The sequence below is a fragment of the Scyliorhinus canicula genome, chromosome 7 (genome assembly GCF_902713615.1).
Source record: "Scyliorhinus canicula chromosome 7, sScyCan1.1, whole genome shotgun sequence".
Taxonomy (NCBI): Eukaryota; Metazoa; Chordata; class Chondrichthyes; order Carcharhiniformes; family Scyliorhinidae; genus Scyliorhinus; species Scyliorhinus canicula.
In genome coordinates, this window is record NC_052152.1 from 158,516,181 (window position 1) to 158,538,654 (window position 22,474).

General features: G+C 48.3%; 1 protein-coding gene across 1 annotated transcript in view; it reads left to right on the top strand.

Moving 5' to 3' along the window:
• Nucleotides 1-793: 793 nt before the first annotated feature.
• ripor3 (RIPOR family member 3) overlaps nt 794-22,474 on the top strand; it is a 318,117-nt gene continuing 296,436 nt past the window's right edge. Inside the window, exon 1 of the mRNA XM_038803147.1 lies at nt 794-1,041. The gene's annotated coding sequence lies outside the window, so the exon portion shown is untranslated. The remainder of the gene's footprint in view (nt 1,042-22,474) is intronic.

Here is a 22,474-nt window from a genome sequence, read left to right on the forward strand (position 1 = left end):
GCCTTCAAGATAACGTCTAACCAGAGTTTGCAACCCTAAGACCAAGTTGTTCTTCTTCATGTAAAATGATAAACAGTCAATGTTATGAGATTAAGCAACAGTGACAATCACAACCACAAAACTAGATACGAATTGGAAGTGGTAATCCCTCTTTAACTAAGAGATTCAGATGACATGTATGATTCTTATTGCTGCTTCAAATGAACTCAACCTGGTCTGTTAGTTCAGTGCAGCAGTTTGTGTCCTTGCCCAGTTTTCCAGGAGGGGAGCTAGACATACATTTGAACTATGACTAGAACTTGTTTGGTAAACAAGTAATTTTGGCAGCTGAGGCTCTCTAACAGTGAGTGCAGCAGCAGAATCATGGAAACAACACTATAGCCCTAATTTTCCAAAGTGTGTTCACAACAAAACTCTGCACTGGAAGTAAAGCCTCGCACCGTTACTCATAATGTTCCTAAAACAGATATATTTCAAAGGATCATTTCTATAATACTAAACTCCAACTCTAGAACAAATCAGTAGGATATGTTTTTACATATATGTTTATACTTCTAAAGTCTATTAAAGAGTAAAGTATGCAGAAATTAGAATGATTTTCCTGACCATCCCAGGTAAAAGGGAAAAAACATAAACTCTGGTTAAAAAGTAAAAACAGATGTTTGATTACCGGCATGCAGCTGATAGCATACTGGAAACATTATACAGACTCAGCATACAGTTAATTTAAGAACTAGTTTAACAGTTCCAGAGTTAGCTCAATGCACTGCAGGAAATAGGTGAAAAAGTAGAGCTTATCCTCTACAGTAACAGAATGTTGAAACGCCAGCAGTACAGAAGTTTATGTTTGTTACCAAACATAATTGCTTCTTGGAATTTTCCTTCTTGATAATATTGCTGATTACCACTCCTCAGATAATCTTCTATCAGCAGCATGCATATTGCTGCCTTACGTAGTTCTTGAAAACAGTGTGAAAAAACTGTGGTGCGTTAAGTCGTATGTGACCTCAGAAGCAATCAACATCAGGACATTATACAGAGGTGAGCAGAGCAATTTTCAAAAAGCATGTTGAGAAATGTAAATAGCTTGTGTAGGAGACCTGTAAATTTGACTTTGATGACAATTATTACTCTCTTTGGAACAGTTACTACACATTTACTACACAGAAAATAATTATTGTTGTCAAAGAGGCTGGATTAATTGTGATATGAAATTCTGTCTTAGGACAGAGTTTGCAAATAATGGTTGCTTCGTAGTCTTGCACTCTAAATATCATTCAGCTCTTGAAGCTAGCCGGCACAGTTTAACTGCAGTATTTTGTTCCACAAAATGCTCCTGAAAACTTCAAATGCTTTCTTTTTCTTAACACAATATATGATAATCTGCATAGTTGTTTCAAAGAGCTAGCAGACATGAAGGACAGAATGATCTTCTTCTGCTCTGTAGGGTTCTCTTATTCTAGGATTGTTTTCACTTGCTACTTAAAATATTTGTGTCATTCCAAACGTGAATATGGACTTTTGTGATGTTGTTAACCTTTTTACAATACACTGACAGCATAAGAGTTAATAATAATTTATGCAGTCATTTGCAGATCACATTTATTCACTGTATTTAATTAGTAAAGGAGTAAAGGAGATGTGTGCCATTTATATCACTGCTATCCAGTATCCTTCTGAAATAGAAGAAGATTAATGTCAGTTCATTGGTCACCAACATTCCTTCTCTCAAATATCAGCTTCTCTGCTGTAGTGTGCATTCAACTTACTCAGCAAAATATCTCATGAGGCGATTATTCAACATGCACCAGCATTCACTACCAGATGTGTGCAAATTGCTACTTTCTAACGTGTTTCTTGTTTATTAGTAAAGCAACCCCGTGATAATATAAAAATAAATGGAACTTTAAAAAAAAAATCACTTTGGTTTTGGAAGGATTTTTGGACCAATAAAAGTCATTTTATTAGTTAAACATTGTCTCAATATATTGGTGTGCTTAACTAAGATTGTCCTTGTCAGAGTTTTGATCAATCCAAAGCATTTTTGTGTTTAGTTCATGTTGCACTATGTATTGGCGAACATATGATGGGGAATGGTTAAAATGCTTCTGAATGCTGTCACCATACAAGACTGTTCATATAGTCTTCAATAAAATGTGATGCTGCACTTTCACCTGCATGTCCTGAGGGTATGAAAGACACTATAACAAGGCAGGCACTTTATTTTCTTCCATGATGAGTAAAACTATTAGTTTATGCAAGTGTGAAAGGATTTATGATCAGAGAATAATTTAATATTAAGACATAAAGGCAAAGGTTTGTTGCTGTTATGATTGTTGTATGATTCAGTTAACTCTTTAAACTCTGAGAGGACAGGTTTTGAGGTTTACACTATCAGTTGAACCACATGATTATCCACAATAAGCACATTATCTTACCTGGCTCATAACTTTCATTTAATAGTTTTCATGCATAATTAATTTTAATGAACAATGCACCATGCAGGCTGCCAATCAGGTGGGCTGACAACCATAGAATTCCTACAGTGAAGAAGGAGGCCATTCAGCCCAACAAGTCTGCACTGACCCCTACCTCGGCCAGTCGAGAGTCTCTTCACTGGTGTACCTCTCGGGAGCTTGTTTCTATGTAGTTGACGGCAGTGGTTGTTTTGACATCTTCTGTCATTTTGAGGAGGGTAAGAGCATCACAAGCATCCATGCTTAAGAGAGAAAAGGATTGGTTTTGGGTGTCATGCAAAATTTTTGAATAATTGCTTGTGGCCATAGCAGAATGGTTCTTGGTTCATGCTTATGACCATAAGTCAAATTCCTCCAAGGCTATTGAGTGATTTGTCTGTTGTTTGTAGTCAGAGGTCTTTCAGCCATGGTACCTTTTCCGAGAGGACCTTAACACTAACTCCTGTGACTAGTTTGAAATCCATGAGATGACTGTGTGGCTTAGAAACACTCTGCGGGCTTCCAGTAGTAACAAAGGGGTTTATTAACATAGAACATAGAACAGTACAGCACAGAACAGGCCCTTCGGCCCTCAATGTTGTGCTGAGCCATGATCACCCTACTCAAACCCACGTATCCACCCTATACCCGTAACCCAACGACCCCCCCCTTAACCTTACTTTTTTTATTAGGACACTACGGGCAATTTAGCATGGCCAATCCACCTAACCCGCACATCTTTGGACTGTGGGAGGAAACCGGAGCACCCGGAGGAAACCCACGCACACAGGGGGAGGACGTGCAGACTCCACACAGACAGTGACCCAGCCGGGAATCGAACCTGGGACCCTGGAGCTGTGAAGCATTTATGCTAACCACCATGCTACCCTGCTGCCCCGAAAGGCAAAGGCTGGTAATTATATCGGTACAGAAGACAATAGGCTGGGACTTCTCTCTCCAGCTCAGGGGCCCACACTGGATGGGCCCCTGCTCCCAGGGCCCTGCGTACACTCCCTATTAGCCAGGGTTCGCATGCTCCTGCATCATTGGTCCCAAGCTGGTCATGTGGTCAGTCAGCCCCCCCCCCCCCTTAAAGGCGCCATGCTACCACATCCGTACACCCCTCAAGTCCCTTATTACATTTCTCACAATAACTATGTACAGGTTCTATATACATGATAAAAGACATAAGGGGAAAGAGTTCATCATAGAGTCAATGGGTCCCGGGATCCTTGAGTTCTTCCGGACCTCCGTAGCCACCCGGAGGCTCAACATCCTTCCAATTAGTCAAGTTGTCTGCAGCCGGTGACAATTCAGGAAGGCCCCCGCCCCCACCCCCCGCCGGGCTCCTCAAATGGTTGATGTGCATTTTGACAGTCTTTCCGTTTACATTCACCACATATGACATAGGCCCTGACTGGACACCATCCATCTGGCTAACCAGAGCCGGCTCCGAAGCAAAGTTGTGAACCAAAACAGGAATGATCGGTCATCCCTCTGCGTAGCCCATTAACTTCCCTGGGAGGCCTAACGGCCTTCTGTACTGTATAATTACCAGCCTTTGCCTTTCTTTAATAAACCCCTTTGTTACTACTGGAAGCCCCCAGAGTGTTTCTAAGCTGCCACAGACCCTCCCTGCCAAGTTAGAAAACACTAAATCCAAATGAGTTTTGAAGTGACAGTCTATAAGCAATGCAGCAGGTGTGACCCCCATGGTGGTGTGGGGGGTCTAATTGTATGACAAAATAAAACTGGCAAGCCGCTGCGTAGCTGTTTGTCAGACAATATCGGCATGGTTTTCTTAAAGGTCTGAATGGCTGAATTGGCCAATCCATTAGACACAGGGTGGTACAGGGCCATCCTAGTGTGGCGTAAGCTGTTAGATCAAATGAAAACCTGGAAGTTGTCCCTTGTAAAAGGGTGTCATTGTCAAATACAATGGACTCTAGAAATCCATGAATAGTGAAAACTTGGTGCAAGGCATTTCAACATGGCCTCCGAGGTCATGTTCCCATCTCCTGTATAGACAGCCACTTGGAGTCGGCATCTACCAAAATAAAAAAGATTTTGCCCAAGAAAGGGCCCACGTGGTCAACGTGGACCAGGATCCATGGAAGATCCGGCCATTCCCAAAGATGGCGAATGGCCGACGGAGGCAGGGACTGTTGCACCTGACAGGGTTGACTTTGTCATACTATTTCCTCAATGACTTTATCAATGCCTGGCCACCATATTTGGCTGCATGCCAGCATCTTCATCTTTGTTTGCCCTGGTGGGCACTATGCAATTCCTTAAGAGGGTCCCCTGGCTGGCGGCAGAACAATGACTGGTGAGCCTAACAAAATTATACCACCCCCACAGGTCAGTGGCGGGTTAAATAGCGTCTCAAGTGCTCGGTTTTCTCATTGTGCCACCCAGTCTGTATCATTCTCTTTACTTTCAACAATATGGGGTCCCTCTGGGTTCAGTTAAGATTGTGGCCAGCCGATTCTGCCAAAGTTTCAAAAACATTCAAGGCCAATACGATCACCTGGAGTACTGGTGGAGGCAGAGCACTTTTCGGCAGGGAGAGTTGGCTCAATGCATCTGCATTGCCAATCTGCATATCCGGTCTGTGACAGAAGACATAATTGTCGGCCACTAGCAGCAAGGCCCAATGCTGCACTTCAGGCGAGGCTATTGTTGGTATTGGTTTGTCCTCTTTCAAGAGGCCCAGTCGCGACTTATCGTCGTTGATTATGATGAATCGATGTCCGTACACATATTGATTGAATTTCTTCACGCCATATATGACTGCTAAACCACCTTTCCTGATTTGAACGTAGCTCTGCTCCGCTTTTAAAAGGGTTCTCGACCTCGAGGCAAAGGCGATGTGGCACTCAGAACCATACCCATCTTGTTGGATAATACTGTCTCTATTCCGTAAGGGGGCGGACCACATGTGAATATGATTGGTTTTGCAGGGGTGAAGTGAACCAAAAGGTTTGAGGATTGCAAAGCTTACTTCACCAATCTGAAAGCTTCTTCTTGAGGGTCACTCCATTGACAATGCTAATGTTTCTTTCGTAGCTGGTGTAATGGTGCATATGTTGTGGCCAGCGCCGGCCCTAGGGTTGCTGGCGCCCCGGGCAAGCTGAACTTCGGCGCCCTTGGGGGGGGGGGGCGGGGCCGAGAGGGGGCGGGGCCGGGGGGGGGCCGGGGGGAGCGGACCCGAGGGGGGGGCGGGGCGGGGCGGGGGGGCGGACCCGAGGGGGGGGCGGGGGGGCGGGGCGGGCGGACCCGAGGGGGGGGGGCGGGGCGGGCGGACCCGAGGGGGGGGGGCGGGGGGACGGACCCGAGGCAGGGGGGGGAGCGGACCGAGCGGGGGGACGGACCGGGGGCGGGGGGGGCGCCCTGGGGGAGTGCGGCCACACTGGGGGAGTGCGGCCACCGCGTATGCGCTGGTTGGCGCCGGCCCAACTGCGCATGCGCGGGACCCGAGTCTGGCGCCCCCTAGCACATGGCGCCCCGGGCGACTGCCCGAGTTGCCGGTGCCTTGAGCCGGTCCTGGTTGTGGCTAAATTAAAAATGAACTTTCCATAATAATTTACCGTGCTGAGGAAGAATTTGAGCGCTCTTCCATTCTTGGGCACTGGGACTCCACAGATAGCCTTGCCTTTCTCCTCGATGGGGATGCAACCCTGTTAATGCAGAAACCTAAATATATCTCTTCTGAGGCCTGGAATGTACATTTCTCACACTTGAGATGAACCCCTGCTTCCCGAAACCTTCTTAACACTTCCTCCAGGTTAGACATGTGCTCTTTAGGGGTAGTGCCAGTGACTAAAACGTCCTTGAGATAGACCATCATCTTGAGAATTGCTTGGAGGAGGTTTTCCATCGTACACTGGAAAATAGCGCAGGCTGACGCAAAACTAAATAGCAACCTTGTGTACTGAAAAAGGCACTCATAGGCTTCTGGGACTCTTCATTCAATTCTAATTGAAGGCATGCATGGCTGAGATGGCCTCCCACCAGAATGGCATAGAGGCCCTCAATCTGGGGAATTGGATACCTATACATTTGGGAAGCCTGATTTATGGTTAGTTTGGAGTCCCCACAGATTCCTATGGAATGATCCGACTTGAGAACGGGGAGAATAGGGGCTGCCCACTTGGAGAACTGAACCGGTCTGATTATGCCCAGTTCTTCTAATCTCTTAAACTCAGTTTCAACCTTCTGATGCAGGACATTGGGGACTTGTCTGGCTCTAAAGAATCTAGGTGTAGAATCCGCATTAACGTAGATTTTGGAATTGACACTTTTAATCAAACCTAGTTCTATGTGAGCAAAGGTCCTCATAACATCTTAAAGGACATTGTTGGAATTTTTAAAAATTCCAGCGAATTGAATTTGGTTTTCTGTAACCAGTCCCTTCCCATGAGGCTGGGTCTATGCCCCTCCATGACAACAAGGGAAGATGGACCTCATGCTCTTTACAAGACACTGGCATGTTGGTGGTCCCAAGGATTTTCAAAGTTTCCCCAGTGTAAGTGGAAATCTTGACTGTGGTGCTTCTCAAATTTAAAATTGGAGTTCCGTCACAGATATACTTGAAGCTCTATTCATACAAAAAAATTAACCATAAGGGATACTATCCCCACATGGCCTGAACTTCCTTGGAGATATCAAATCAGTGTCAGATTGCCACCACATGCCCAATTTGTTTTTGACACTATCTTGATTGATCCTCCGATTCATGCCGGGCCAGATCCAGGCAGTCAGCACATCCACGGGGACCAGCGTCGAAGTGCAGGAGAGTTGAAATGAAGAGGCCACGTCCCCTGTTTTTACAGGAACAGCTGCTGTAAACCTGGTATGTTCAAAAGACCATTGAAACTTAAAGTTCCTTTGCAGGTCAGTGAGCAAATAAGGTAGGTGGTTAAAATTTAGGGGCGTAGGGCATCAGAGGTGGCAGTTGGGGAGGATCAGAGGTCCGGCTGGGGATTGTATGTTGGGGTGGAGATCGGAGGTCAGTAGATCAGAGGTCAGGATGGGGAGATTGAAGATCAGGAGTAGGGGGGGGGATTGGAGGATGCATGGTTGGGATGGAAGTCAAACGGGCGTGTTGGGCCTCGGGGGGGAGGGTGGGCCTCAGGTCAGGTTGGGTCAAGGTAGGCTGGGGGAGCGCCCAGGGGTGGGGACTCGAGTGTGGGGGGGGGGAGGGGGGGGGGGGTGCCGGTGGGTAGAAGGGGACTTCGGGGTTGGGGCTCGGGTTTAGCCTGGGTTGGGGATTGGGCCTCGGGTTGAGACCGGATGGGCCTGGGGTTGGGGGGAGAAGTGGGGAAATCCCTTGGGGGTGTATTAAGGGGGCATGGGTGAGTCCCATGGGGGTGTCGGGGGGGAGGTGGAGGGAACGCTTGGGAGGAAGAGCGGGAAGTCCCCTGGTGGTTCGGTCTGAATTTGTGCCATAGTTACCCAAAAGTTAAGTGTGGCTTTAATTTTTGGGGGGTAACTATTGTGACCCAGTTGCATTTTTGGATGGTTCCCAGTGAAGGGCAATTGCCCAAGTGAAGTTTGCACTTTTGAGAAATGGCCGTGCAAACGTTACCTGTGGACATCCGAGAGGAGTTCCCCAGTGCGTTATTGGGGTACTCCCCCCCCCCCAATCCCACACTGGGGAGCTCGGAAGCTACAGGCTAAATTTATGGTCTAACTTTTGCAATAATACAATTTACGTAACTAACAATTTTTGTAACATATTTAAGATGGTATATTATCAACTTTCTGGTGTATTCGTTTATAAAGAGTTACACTTCGCTTATAAAGAGGACTGCTGCATTCAGACATTTTTAAGGTGCAGTTATGAAGTGAATATAACTTTGTTAGTCGTCAATATGTGGTGATCCAAATTCTGATTTTGCCAATCACATCTATGTCTTGAAACCCTTTTCTGTAACAACCTATTTTGTCCATTTCATCCAAAACTTTCAGATGAATCCCAACAGCAGAATAAAACCTGATATAAAAAGTGAAATGTGATATGGTTGTTAGGAGCTTCGGGAATTATCCGTCACATGTGACCCTCCTTTATTATGGGATTGGCAAGAAATGGATGAAGATTTCATGAGTAGAAGGAACATTTAGGGCGATATTCTCCGCTCCGTGACTAAGTGCCCGCGCTGTCGTGAACGCCGTCGTGTTTCATGACGGCGCGAACAGGGCCCGGGCACAACCTATTCTGGCCCCCACAGGTTCATGCCATTCCAGCGTCCCTACATGGCGCCAAATGGGCGCCGCGCCAACACGGGCATGCGCAGTTGGGGCAGCTCATTCCTGCGCATGCGCAGTTGGGCCGCGTCATCCTGCGCATGCGTGGGGAACTTCTTACACGCGCCGGCCCCTCATCAACATGGCGCCGGTGTTCTGGTGCCGGCCGCTGAAGGAGGTAGGCCCGGGGTGGGGAGAGGCCGGCCTGCCGATCGGTGGGCCCCAATCGCGGGCAAGAACCCATCGGAGGCCCCCCCCCCGGTGAAGAAGCCCCCCCCGTTCCCACAGGCCGCCTCCCCCAACGTTCCCGCACAGTTCCTGCTGGCAGCGACCAGGCGTGGACGGCGCCGGCGGGAACATGTCGTGTTGGAGCGGCCGCTCGGCCCATCCGGGCCGGAGAATCGGCACTCGCCGTTTGCTGCAATTCTCCGAGCGGCCCGGCGCGATTCTCGCAGCGCTGGTTTCGGGGGGTGGGAGAATTGCGTGCGGGTGTCGGTGCGGGGTGGCACGACTTGTGCAGCGCCCCGCTGATTCTCCCACCCAGCGTGGGGGGGGGTGGAAATTCCGCCCCACGTCTTACCGCAGTCGAGCAATATCAAAGAGCAGAGTTTAAATTTTATTCTTGATTTTATTTTTGGCAAATGTACAATCTAATATCGATCTGGGCGAGAAGATTCCAGGTCAAGTTTTCAATGGACCTTGAATTAGCTGACCTTAAGTGGGATAGGCATTTGGGAAAATCAGCCAGTGTCTCCTTTCTTGTTCATAATCGCTAATATGAAATACATGCATATGCATTGCATGAGGATAACATCCGGTTCAACTATCATACTTCCACAGGCAAATAACGTATTGATACTAACCGCTTCGGCTCACACCCGAAGAACAACAACTTGGGGTAACTATTGGAAGGGAATAGCATTTGTGGAACCATACCCAGTTCTTTCAGGAGAGGAAGGTGGGAAAAGAATCTACAAATTTATTTACATGCCCCCACCAGGTGTGTTTTTGGTGAGGGAAGCAGGTAAAATAAGGAAGATGTCCACTTCACCACCTTCCCACCCACTCCCAAGCTCACCCCCATAATACAGGAGTGGGCAGGCACCAAAACAGCAGCTAATACGGTGACCACGCCATAAAACATTTGCTGTGGGCAGTCGTATAGGAGTGGGCAGCCCTATTCTTAAAATAAGGGTGGGAAGGAAGGGGGGGGGGGGGCAGTTCAATCTTCCAGGGCTGCCCTTTCAGATTGGGTGGTGGTCATCCCGAAGGTTGAATCCCGCCCTTTCTTCCTACCCTCTTGCAGCCTTAAACCCACCATCCCTATCCTTCTGCCCACTTCTTAACATGCCCAATGCCTCCCTGATCACAACCCCAGACATACCCATTTCCGAGGATCCATTGCTCCTTCTTCTTGTTCCCCGTTGCAGTCCTGGCACCATCCAGTAATGTAATCTTGCCACTGCTGGGACTGATGGAGCTGCTGACCAGTCAGATTTGCCGGCAGATCATGAGGGCAGGAATTCTTCCCCAGTGGGAGGTGGAAGTCGCAATTGGCCCTTGTGCAGCCCAACAGCAATGTGTTACGGCTGCAGGGCAGGTCAGCGTGGAGCGGGTCATCTATCTTCCCTCCGACCCCAATGGCATTCGGCCCAATGTTTCTAAATAGAAATACCAGATGCGGTATTCTCCATCCCACCAGCCCTGTTTTCCAGTGTATAGCCATCTGGGATGGCCACTTCAAACTACGTGCAGAGGAACGCGCAAAGACTAACGGGTAAAATGGACAAGCCAAGACTCAGGCAGGTCAGAGCCTGAAATGCATATTTGTCAGCAAAAGTGCAGACAGGATCGAAACTCCATCCAATTAGCATTGTATTAGGGCCGGTTAGCATTTGATGGCCCATCTTCACCAAAACAAAGGACTGGTACTCCAGCAACCGGGACAGTCCCAGACATTGGGACACGCCCAGCCATCCAGATCCCCGCCCACTTATTGGCTAAGGAATCGAACAGAGTGATCAGGGATCACCCAATTAGTAAGGCCCAAATCGAAGGACCGCCCAAAAGAGTGCGAAAACCCCCCGAGTATAAAAGAAGAGTTGCCATATGTTCGCTCTTTTGGCCTTGGTACCCCGGTCATGGCCATCGCCAATCGCAGCAACACCAGGAGCGAGTCCAAGTTCAACGCCCAGTACGGATGAGCCCAGCTGAGCAGCAGTTACTCCTTCGAACCCGAGAGATCCAGAATTGAACAGCAGCCACTGGATTCTGACCTAAGCCGGGTGCCCGAAGTTAAGTACAGGTTGTCTTAGTTGATAGGTGTAGTTAACTAGTAGTGTTTATGTTGCATGACTGATTGTGTGTAAATAAAGTACCCTTGACCTTGAACTAACTAACTGGTGTTTGGCTCTTTGATCGATAGCCAGTTGAAACTTGTGGTGATATCATTCGATACCTGCCAACTCTAAGCATTCGGACATAGACAATATAGAAAGAAGGCAAATTCACTGAATCCCATAATTGGATCAGAGCCCAGAAAAGACAGAGTAGGAAAAGAAAGGCAACATGTCTGCGCCCGCTGGCAGCAGGATCCTCCGTCCGGCAGCTGGCCAATGAAGTTTCCCATTGTGGCCTTCCCATGGCTTTGGCAAACCCATAGGTGTGGGTGCACTGCCGGCAATGCGGGGGGATCTGGCCGAAGGAGAATCCTGCCCCAAATATCTGTTGAATCATTCTTTTTGCTAATGATTGACATATACAGTTTTGTCTTGTCTACAACACTCCCATAACCTACCAGAACTCACTTTCTGTGTAGATGAGATAGCAGAGGTTACATTATACAATTTCAGTCTGGAAGTTATATTACTATTGGAACACCATGACCACAATAGCAGAGTGTTATTTAATTTTAATACAAAGTACTACTTCTGGCAAAAGTATTACACTCTGTTTTGACATAAATTATTTCCATGGTTTATTGTTGTTTTTTTCTGTTCTATGGGAAATGTTTCTTTTGTGCATATGCTTCCAAGGATATTTCTGGTAACAAACAGAAATGTAGACACATAAAGGTTAATGCAAGTAACTCACAAAATACACCGCAGCGTTTGTATTTTGGAGGCCACAGTAATGTTATTGGTGACAATATGGCATTAATGACTTACTGGGGTTATTCTCAACCTCATCACTTGGGTGATCATCTTGAAAGATGGATCAGCCTACAACCTGTCGAACTTCCATCCCATTGAAATCAATGGGTTGATTATCAGGCAGGCAGTCCATTCCTCCAGTTTATATCGCCCAATCACTCAAGCTGAAAATTACCCCAACTGTTCTTTATTTAATGCCAGGCAGCTGTCGTCATTGGTAAAGTTTTAGAAGTAATGTAAAATGTTATTTGCCATGTAGAGCAAAATCTAGGATTATTTAACACCAATTTGTATTTAAACAGAATAAATTGTAGCTATTGTTTTTATTTTCCACAATACGGAGCATCTGGTTTCCATGTATCGTTTCATCTTCTGGTCTGACTGAGAACTGATAAAACTTAATCTTGTTGAAGTTGGTGTATTTGAGTAACTGTTGGCCTTTAAACGACAACTGCAGGTTTGATCAAAAGGCATTTATGAACTAACTGGAAACAGGTAAGTTGCCTCTACCAGTCGGTTGATATACCTGTACACTACATTTATTATCTTCTGTATCACTGAGTCAATGAATACTTCAGACAAATGGCCGAGTAAATCCCATTTCCAAACTGCCTTGAACTGGATTAGTCCATTTGATTAAAAAAAGGCTTTGACCTGCAGTGCAGATAGAGCGCTTGGACTGACTTGTCTCTATAAAAATAGAAGAACACATATCATAATTTTGTTTATTCCACTGCACTGGTTGAATTAACACTAGCTGTGACTACAGTTACAGTAACCATCAAATATCAGGATTTGTTTTCATAGGCAAGATTAACTCTAAATTACCAAAATAAATACCTAGAAAGAAACAACTTTATATAAGAATAACTCACAAGAATTTTGCGTTCCCTCATTATCCCGTTTTCCTTTGTTATTCCTCCTATATTGCTACATATATTTTTATATTTTTCTCTAGGAATTATGCTTCATGCTGACATTTTCCTGCTTTTCTCCAACTTTAAAATTTCATTTACCTTTTCTCTTCAGTAGTAACTTCAAAATACCTTTCTTTTAATAAATACCAGCTGCAAAACTATTCTTTTAGCTAACCCCATGGGCGAGTTGAAGCTCAAATGGCAAAGACCTAAATTTGACTTGGTCCAATAGCAATTTTTCATACATTTTTTCCACATCAAACAGGAAGTGGTTGACAGTGAACGAGTAATCTAATTGATAGCTTCGAACAAGATAAAATATGGAAACAAAATCCCACCTGCAATATGTTAAGTGTGAAATATATATAACTATGATAAAATGAACAAACATAAATGAATGGTATAGAAATGGTACAATTCACCGCAACACCAAAAATGATTTCAAGGAATGTTGGGATACGTGTTCTGCATCTCACTCCACTGATTCTCTGATCTAGATTAAGGCCCAGGAAAACATCACCCAATTCCCCTTTGAAGAAGTGCATAGGCTAGGCAGACTAGAGCAAGAGAACTGATGGGGGATATAAAGAAATAGAATAAATGGGTAGAAAAGAGGGCCTCACCTGCTTGAAAAACATACAGGATAGCATTAGTTGCATTTTTCTTCATTTTAATATACACAAAATCTAAAACTTAACGGAAGCACGTTCTCCAAAATGTATTTGTTTTACTGTACAACTTCTTCAATTCATGACATACATACTGAACTGTTTCATCAGAGAAAATATTTCACTATGAACTTTTGTTCTGTCACCAATAAATTTACATTATGAGGACTTATTGTACCTGAGACCCTTAAAAGCTGTGAGACACAGATGTTTCCTTCGTAGTCCATCTATCGCCTGGGGTGGCTATATAATTCTTGATTCATTTATTCAATTCAAACATTCCAGGAACGAAGATCTACATCTAAGTCTGTAACAGTTTTGCCTGGAGCAATTAAATCTCAGCCCCAAATTAGCAAAAAAATAAGTTGCAACTTACATTTAGAAAACTCTTTTATGCATTCAGCAATCTTAAAATTAATATTAAATACTTTGATGTTTAAAGCAGCAAATTTTCTTCTTTTTTACGTGCACGCTGAAATAATAAAACAGAAAACGCCCTGAGATTCGATTCTCCAACATTCTTTTCTATATATTTATTGGCATAATTAATTTTAATGCATGCGATTTTCAGGTGTAAATCCTAAATTGCCAAAATGACAGGATATTATATCTAGATGGGGTAAGTTGCAAGCACAGCCATATTCTTGATGGCATTGTATTTTTACTGCGGTCCAAGCTTGGCATGCATTTTTAGTATTTCTATTCATATATCATTTTAAAATCAAACTAAAAATATATTTTTAACCACTTGATGTGACTGATCACCCAGTAACATCCCCATGTCACTAGTCAAGTAATTGTGTCCTTGTGTATTCAGAATTGTGGTTAAGTATCTCAGCAGACAATAGCACCCTTTAATATGTGAAACACATGCTTGATGTTGAATTATCTGATCATCAGCTACACATGAATGTTTAATAAAGCTGGAGTACATCGCAAAATCTTTTGACATATCTGCAGCATTACCAAGATTGCTCATTTCCAACTAATACCATTGCCTGATTCTGCTGCGTCTTCTGCTCATTTGTTGCCCTCATCCATCCCTTTGTTGTGGCTAGATTTGACTATGCAAATGCTCTCCTAGCTAGCCTTCCATCTTCCATGCAATATACACTTAGGTTTACTCAAAACGCGGCAGCACGGTGGTACGGTGGTTAGCACAGCTGCCTCACGGCACTGAGATCCCAGGTTCGATCCCGGCTCTGCGTCACTGTCCGTGTGGAGTTTGCACATTCTCCCCATGTTTGTGTGGGTTTTGCCTCCACAACCCAAAGATGTGCAGGCCAGGTGGATTGACCAGGCTAAATTGCCCCTTAATTGGAAAATAAATGAATTGGGTACTCTAAATTTTTAGAAAAGGTTTATCCAAAACTCTGCTATCCGTCGTAATGCACACCAAGTCCGACTCACCTACTACCTCTGTGCTAACTGACCTACCTTGTCTTACAATTAAGTAATACTTAAGTTTCAAAATCCACGTCCTTGTTTTCAAATCCCTCCATGGCATCACCTCTCCCTATGTCTATAACCTTCATATCTATAATGCTTCAAATTATCTGCCTTTTATGGATCCCCCATTTTTATTCCACTGCCATAGGCAGCAATCCTTCAGCTGCAACAACCCAATACCCTGCAATTTCCTACTTAAACCTGTCTATCTTTCCTTCTGTAAGATGCTCCTTAAAGCCGATGGATGGGCAGAATCTTGCCATATTTTTCAAAGTGTCAGGCTCAGACTGAAAACCGGTGTTAATCTCTCCAGCTGCACAGACCAGTTTTCAATCCAGATCTTGAGCCTCTCTGAGTAAAATTAAATCGGTGGGCAAGGCCAGCTCCACCTTCAAAGGGTGTCCTGATCAGAACTGCAAGTCAACGGCACCACTCCCATCCCGTAGCGTGGAACTATCATTGCCGGCGTTCCTCCCCTCACTATCTCCTCCCCACCATGTCGGCAAGGTTCCCCTCAGTGCCCAGTCCCCACCACATGCCTGCCAGCTCTCCCCTCACGGCCCACTGCTGCCCATGCCTGCAAGTTTCCCCTCAATAGCTTCGGTGCTCTTCCCCCCCCCACCCCAACACCACATAATGGGAACCCCACCTCCCATGTGGCTCCACTGAAGGCCCACCCCAGCATTGCCCCCTCCCCCACATTTTCCCCTGGCATTGCCCTTTGACACAAGTTGGCACAGCCAGGTTGGCCGCAAGCGCATTCTTGCAATAAAAGAGGAATAGAGATAGAAAGATTTACAGGGCAAGGACCACAGAATAAATAATTGTTGTTTCACGTGAGTCCAGAGCCCCGAATCCAAGTCAAATGGTAAATTCATTCACAGAGGTTGACAGGCTGAACTGATGCTGGATAATTCACTTCTCCAGTGGAGTTAACTTCCAAGATAAGATAGACACACAGAGATTAATTAGTTTCTTAGGCCATGGTATAGAATTTCAGAAACCTTGTAGAAACCATGTAGATGGGAGCCAGGCATTTAAATCTGGACAGAGCCCTTTTTCTAAGATGCTGCTTGCTGGATAGGAAATGGCAGACTGAGCTTTGCATCTTTACACGGTGATGGGACCCTCAATTCACAAGACACGTGATTGGAAGTGAACAGTGGTTTTAATAGTCTTACAACTGAGCCTGCCTGCGAGGAGATGAACTGGCAGCAGGCTCACGACCGCAGATCTTTATACTTCCGGTTAGGAGGAGGAGCCATGGGCGGAGCCAAGGGTGGAGCCCAGTACAAACTCCTCATCACCGCCTATGGGCAGAGCTGCGCAACGGCTCTTATACAGAGCTCACAAGGACACAATATATATGATACAACACAGTGTGAATTACTAGGTTTATAATTCACCACATTCACCCCCTGTAAAAAAAAATCAAGTCCGGCGGGGGTGATGGGTCAACAAATTGAGCCGGTCCGGTGGCCGAGTCGTCCTTTGGGATCGGCGAAGCACCGGGGTTGCAGCCTCTTCTGGTGGCTGGGTGGTGGCGGTCGGTGAGGGTACGATGGTGGACTCCAGGGGTGATTTGGTCCGAGCTTCGTACCCCACTGGTTCGACTGGCGACAGGGAGCACCGGAAACCCATAGGCGCGGGGCATGGGCAGTGAACCTGTAGGTGCGGGGACGCAGGGCGCGGAGGGTTGTGCGGGGTGTAGTGTGAGGGGTACCTCGGCGGTAGTAGTGGTGGGATTGGATCCTGCAGGCGCCAGGTCCCGGAGGGAAACAGTGTCCTGACGGCCGTCAGGGCATTCGATGAAGGCATATTGGGGGTTCAAGTGGAGTTGGAGCACTCTCTCTACGAGTAGGTCAGTTTTGTGTGCCCGGACGTGCTTCCGGAGGAGAACCGGGCCCAGTGTCTTCAACCATGCTGGGAGCGAAACCCCCGTGGTAGTGCCCCTAGAAAAAACAAATAGCCGTTCGTGAGGGGTCTGGTTGGTGGCTGTACATAGGAAGGACCTAATAGCATGGAGCGCGTCGGGGAGGGCTTCCTGCCAATTGGAGGTTGGGAGATTCCTGGACTGGAGGGTCAGTAGGATGGTCTTCCAGACCGTCGCGTTCTCCCTCTCCACCTGTCCCCTTCCCCCTGGGGTTGTAGCTAGTATTCCTGCTCGAGGCGATGCCCTTGTCGAGCAGGTACTGACGCAGCTCGTCGCTCATAAAGGATGAACCACTGCCGCTGTGTACGTAGCTGGGGAAACCGAACAGGGTGAAGATACTGTGCAGGGCTCTGATGACTGTGTGGGTGGTCATATCGGGGCACGGGATAGCAAAGGGGAAGCGGGAGAACTCGTCGATGACATTCAGGAAGTACACATTCCGATTGGTCGAGGGGAGTATCCCTTTGAAATCGATGCTTAGGCGTTGAAAGGGCTGGGAGGCCTTTACCAGGTGATGGCCTTTACCTGGTGATGGCTTTTACCTCCTCGGTGGAGAAAGGCAGATTTTGGGCTTTGATGTAGTGGGCGAGCCGTGTGACCCCTGGGTGGCAGAGGTCATTGTGGATAGCTTTCAGGCGGTCGTCTTGCGCGCTGGCGCACGTGCCGCAGGACAGGGCATCTGGGGGCTCGTTGAGCTTCCCCGGTCGATACATAATATCGTACTTGTATGTGGAGAGTTCGATCCTCCACCGTAGGATCTTATCATTTTTAATTTTGCCCCTTTGTGAGTTGTCAAACATGAAGGCAACCGATCTTTGGTTGGTGACCGAGGGTGAACCTCCTATCTGCGAGGAAGTGCCTCCAGCGTCGTATAGCTTCCACGATGGCTTGTGCTTCCTTTTCGACTGAGGAGTGTCGAAGTTCCGAAGCGGAGAGGGTTCGGGAGAAAAAGGCGACTGGTCTCCCTGCCTGATTTAGTGTGGCTGCGAGAGCGACCTCTGAGGCATCGCACTCCACCTGAAAGGGGACGGATTCATCCAACGCCCGCATGGCCGCTTTAGAACATAGAACAGTACAGCACAGAACAGGCCCTTCGGCCCTCGATGTTGTGCCGAGCAATGATCACCCTACTCAAACCCACGTATCTACCCTATACCCGTAACCCAACAACCCCCCCCCCCCCTTAACCTTACTTTTTAGGACACTACGGGCAATTTAGCATGGCCAATCCACCTAACCCGCACATCTTTGGACTGTGGGAGGAAACCGGAGCACCCGGAGGAAACCCACGCACACACGGGGAGGACGTGCAGACTCCACACAGACAGTGACCCAGCCGGGAATCGAACCTGGGACCCTGGAGCTGTGAAGCATTTATGCTAACCACCATGCTACCGTGCTGCCCGGTGTCCTTTGGCGATGTCCTCCTTGATGCAGGTGAAGGCCTGGCGAGCCTCATCTGATAGAGGAAAGAGTGTGGCCTTAAATAGTGGGCGGGCTTTGTCCGCATACTGAAGGACCCACTGGACATAATACGAGAAAAATCCCAGGCACCTTTTGAGGGCCCTGGGACAATGAGGGAGAGGGAGTTGTAAGACGCATACGGTCCGGGTCGGGGCCCAGGACTCCGTTTTCCACGACATAGCCGAGGATGGCTAGCCTGATTGTGCGGAAAACACATTTCTCCATGTTATACGTGAGGTTGAGTTTCTGGGCAGTCTGGAAAAATCGATGGAGGTTAGCGTTGTGGTCCTGCTGATCATGGCCGCAGATCGTGACGTTGTCCAAGTATGGAAACGTGGCCCACAGCCTGTACTGGTCCACCATTCGGTCCATTGCTCGTTGGAACACCGAGACCCCATTCGTGATGCCAAAGGGAACCCGGAGGAAATGGAAGAGGTGGCCATCTGCCTCGAATGCCGTGTTGTAGCGGTCCTCCGGGCGGATTGGGAGCTGGTGGTATGCAGACTTCAGATCCCACGTGGAGAAAATGCGATACTGGGCGATCTGATTCACCATGTCTGCAATCCTGGGGAGGGGGTACGCATCAAGGAGCATGAATCGATTAATGGTCTGGTTATAGTCCACTACCATTTGGAATTTTTCTCCGGTCTTGATGTCCACTACCTGAGCTCTCCAGGGGCTATTACTGGCCTCTATGATCCCTTCACGTAGGAGCCTATGGACCTCGGTTCTGATAAACACCCTGTCCTGCAGGCTGCGAGTGGCTACGGGTTTGCAGTCCGGAGTGAGATTGGCAAAGAGTGGAGGAGGGTCGATTTTTAGCGTCGCTAGACTGCAGATAGTAAGTAGAGGTAGAGGCCCGCCGAAGCTGAGTGTGAGGCTTTTGAGGTTGCACTGGAAGTCGAGTCCCAGTAAGAGTGGGGCACAGAGTTCGGGGAGTACGTATAGCTGGAGGTTCGAGTAGCTGGCGCCCTGAATCGTTAGGGTCGTGACGGTGCGCCCTTGGAGGTGAACAGAGTGTGAGCCCGAAGCGAGGGAGGTCGTTTGCCGTGCAGGGAAAATAGGGAGCGAACAGTGTCTTACCAGATCTGGGTGTACGAAGCTCTCGGTGTCCCGGAGTCGAAGAGGCACGGTGTACTGTACCCATTGATTTTAATGGTCATCATCGAGTTGCGGAGGTGTTTCAGACGCGACTGGTCCAACGTGACCGCGCTGAGTTGCGGGTAGTCGGCGGCTCGATCAGCTGTGCTTTAATGACCCTGTGATGACTGTCCGCTGAGGTCGTAATCTTCGGGGTGAGTTTCAGAGTTTGAAGAGGCTGGATTCCAAGGTGGCCGCCCCCGTGGATCGCACGTGGTGGGCAGCGAGGACGATGGCGCCCAAGATGGCGGCCCCCATGAGTCACACGTGGCCGGCCGCGTGGAGGAGGGTTGCCAAGATGGCGGCCCCCATGAGTCGCACGTGGCCGGCTGCGTGGAGGAGGGTTGCCAAGATGGCGGCCCCCATGAGTCGCACGTGTCAGGTGGGGGCGGAGTCAGCATACAGGCTGCAGCATTTTGGGGCCTGCGGGCCTGCGAGTTTTGGAAGCGAGTGCTCTGGGCTGCGGGAGAGTTTGGAGAGGGGGATTTCTTCGCCAGGCAGACCAGGGCATAGTGGGCGGAATTCTCTGCAAGGCCCGACGCCGTTGTGAAACCCGGAGAGGTTCACGACGGCGTTGGAGACCGCTCCTGGCTCCCTATTCTCCCCCCACTGGAGGGCTAGGAGGGCCGTGCCATGAATCTCGGCCGCGGGGCATTGTCGCTGGCGTCAAGGCCCGGCTAGCCGAGAATGACGCGGCCGGCGCACCTAATGACGTCCGCCGCGCATGCGCAGGTTGGCCGGCTCCAACCCGCGCATGCGCGGCTGACGTCACGACGGCTGATGGCTCAAACCCGCACATGCGCGGTTGCCATCTTCCCCTCCGCTACCCCGCAAGACATGGTGGCTTGATCTTGCGGGGCGACGGAGGGGAAAGAGTGCGTCCCATTGAGACGCCGGCCCGACGATCGGTGGGCACTGATTGCGGGCCAGTCTCCTCCCGAGCACGGTCGTGGTGCTCACTCCCCTTTCCGCCCCCCACAAGCCACAAAACAGCTGCTGGCGCCATGTTCACGCCGGCAGCGACCAGGTGTGGTTGCCGCCGGCGTGAACCGGTTGGGAATGGCCGGCCGCTCGGCCCATGCGGACCGGAGAATCGCGGGTCGCCATGAAAAACGGCGGATGGGTGGGTTTTCGGGTGGGTGGGAGAATCGTGGGTGGTGCCAGAGCAGCCCTCCCGCGATTCTCCCACCCGGCGTGGGAGCAGAGAATCGAGCCCAGTGTCCTTTGCGACCACAGCTGGTGCAGTGCTGCTGTGGGTGTTGGGGCTGCCCACAAAAATGGCACACTGCGGCTGCGTAGTGGGTGGGTGGCCGCGCGGTGCAGGCCTGGGGCAGTCACTGGTCGGGGGCCCAGGATGGGGTCGCTTGGTCCGCGGGGAACGAGGTGAGGCTGCGGAACGAGACCTCCATGGTTGTAGCTAACTCTACAGTGTCCTCCAAGTTCTGGGCCCCTTTTTCAAGCAACCGCTGGCGCACATAGTTTGACCTGAGCCCTGCCACGTACACATCTTGGACAGCGAGCTCCATATGCTGGTCGGCTGATACAGCTTGATAATTGCAGTCCCGAGCTAAGGCTTTTAAATCGTGCAGGAATTCGTCCAGCGACTCCGCGGGGTGCTGGCGGCGGGTCGTAAAAATGTGATGCGCGTAGACGTCGTTGATGGGCCTCACGTACATTTGATCAAGCATGGCCAGGGCTGCCATATACGAGGTAGTACTGTTAAGTTGAGTAGAGATACGGTGGCTCACCCTTGCGTGCAGTAGGCTGAGTTTCTGCTCCTCCGTAGTTTCTGAAGTGCTTGATTCAGCCAGGTATGTCTTGAAACATCTGAGCCAGTGTAGAAAGATTTATTTCGCCTCTGCAGCCTGCAAGTCGAGTTCTAGTCGGTCAGGTTTGAGGGCTGATTCCATAGTCGTTTTCTTCAAGTTTCCTAAGACTATTAAATTGATGAGACCATCAATTCACAAGACACGTGATTGGAAGTGAACAGTGGTTTTAATAGTCTTACAACTGAGCCTGCCTGCGATGAGATGAACTGGCAGCAGGCTCACAACCGCAGATCTTTATACTTCCGTTTAGTGGGAGGAGCCATGGGCGGAGCCAAGGGTGGAGCCCAGTACAAACTCCTCATCTCCCCCTATGGGCAGAGCCGCGCAACGGCTCGTATACAGAGCTCACAAGGACACAATACATATGATACATCACAGTGTGAATTACTAGGTTTATAATTCACCACACACGGCAATGTTATAGGTTCCTCTATTTTGGGGGGCCATGTCACATGACTCCCATCTCTTCACTTTGGCTCTGACAAAGTGTGTATATTCCTTTGCCTGCGCTCCTGAGGTTGTTAATATTCCAACCATTAACAAATTGAAAGAAGGATGCAGGATGCATTGTTCTAGCAGACTAGGACACTCTGGTGGTGAGGTCTGGCTTATGGAATGTCGATGGGCTTTGTAACATTCCCTTTGAATTTGGTCTCAACAGCCCACAGGGATCATTAGCTACTCATCAGGGATAACGAGATGTCAGCTTCTCTTATACTGCCACAAATTTCCGTTTGTTCAGGGTCCCAGACACACATAGGGTGCGATCGAACCAAATTGGAACAGGGTCCCGTGACGAGTACGTTTAGCCAAAAAAACACCATGCTGTCTATCGGGACTCTGTTTCAATTCGCAGCCTCAATGGGGAATGTTCCATCCAGGCTGCACTTAGTCCCGTTTCTTACACTGAGGGAGCTCTGCTCACTGGAACCTCAGTGTAGAAAGAACATAGAAAAATACAGCACAGAACAGGCCCTTCGGCCCACAATGTTGTGCCGAATTTTTGTCCCAGATTAAGAACAAATTAATCTACACCCCATCATTCTACCATAATCCATGTACCTAGCCAATAGCCGCTTGAAGGTCCCTAATGTTTCCGACTCAACTACTTCCACAGGCAGTGCATTCCATGCCCCCATTACTCTCTGGGTAAAAAACCTACCTCTGACATCCCTCCTATATCTTCCACCATTTCTACATAAATTTATGTCCCCTTG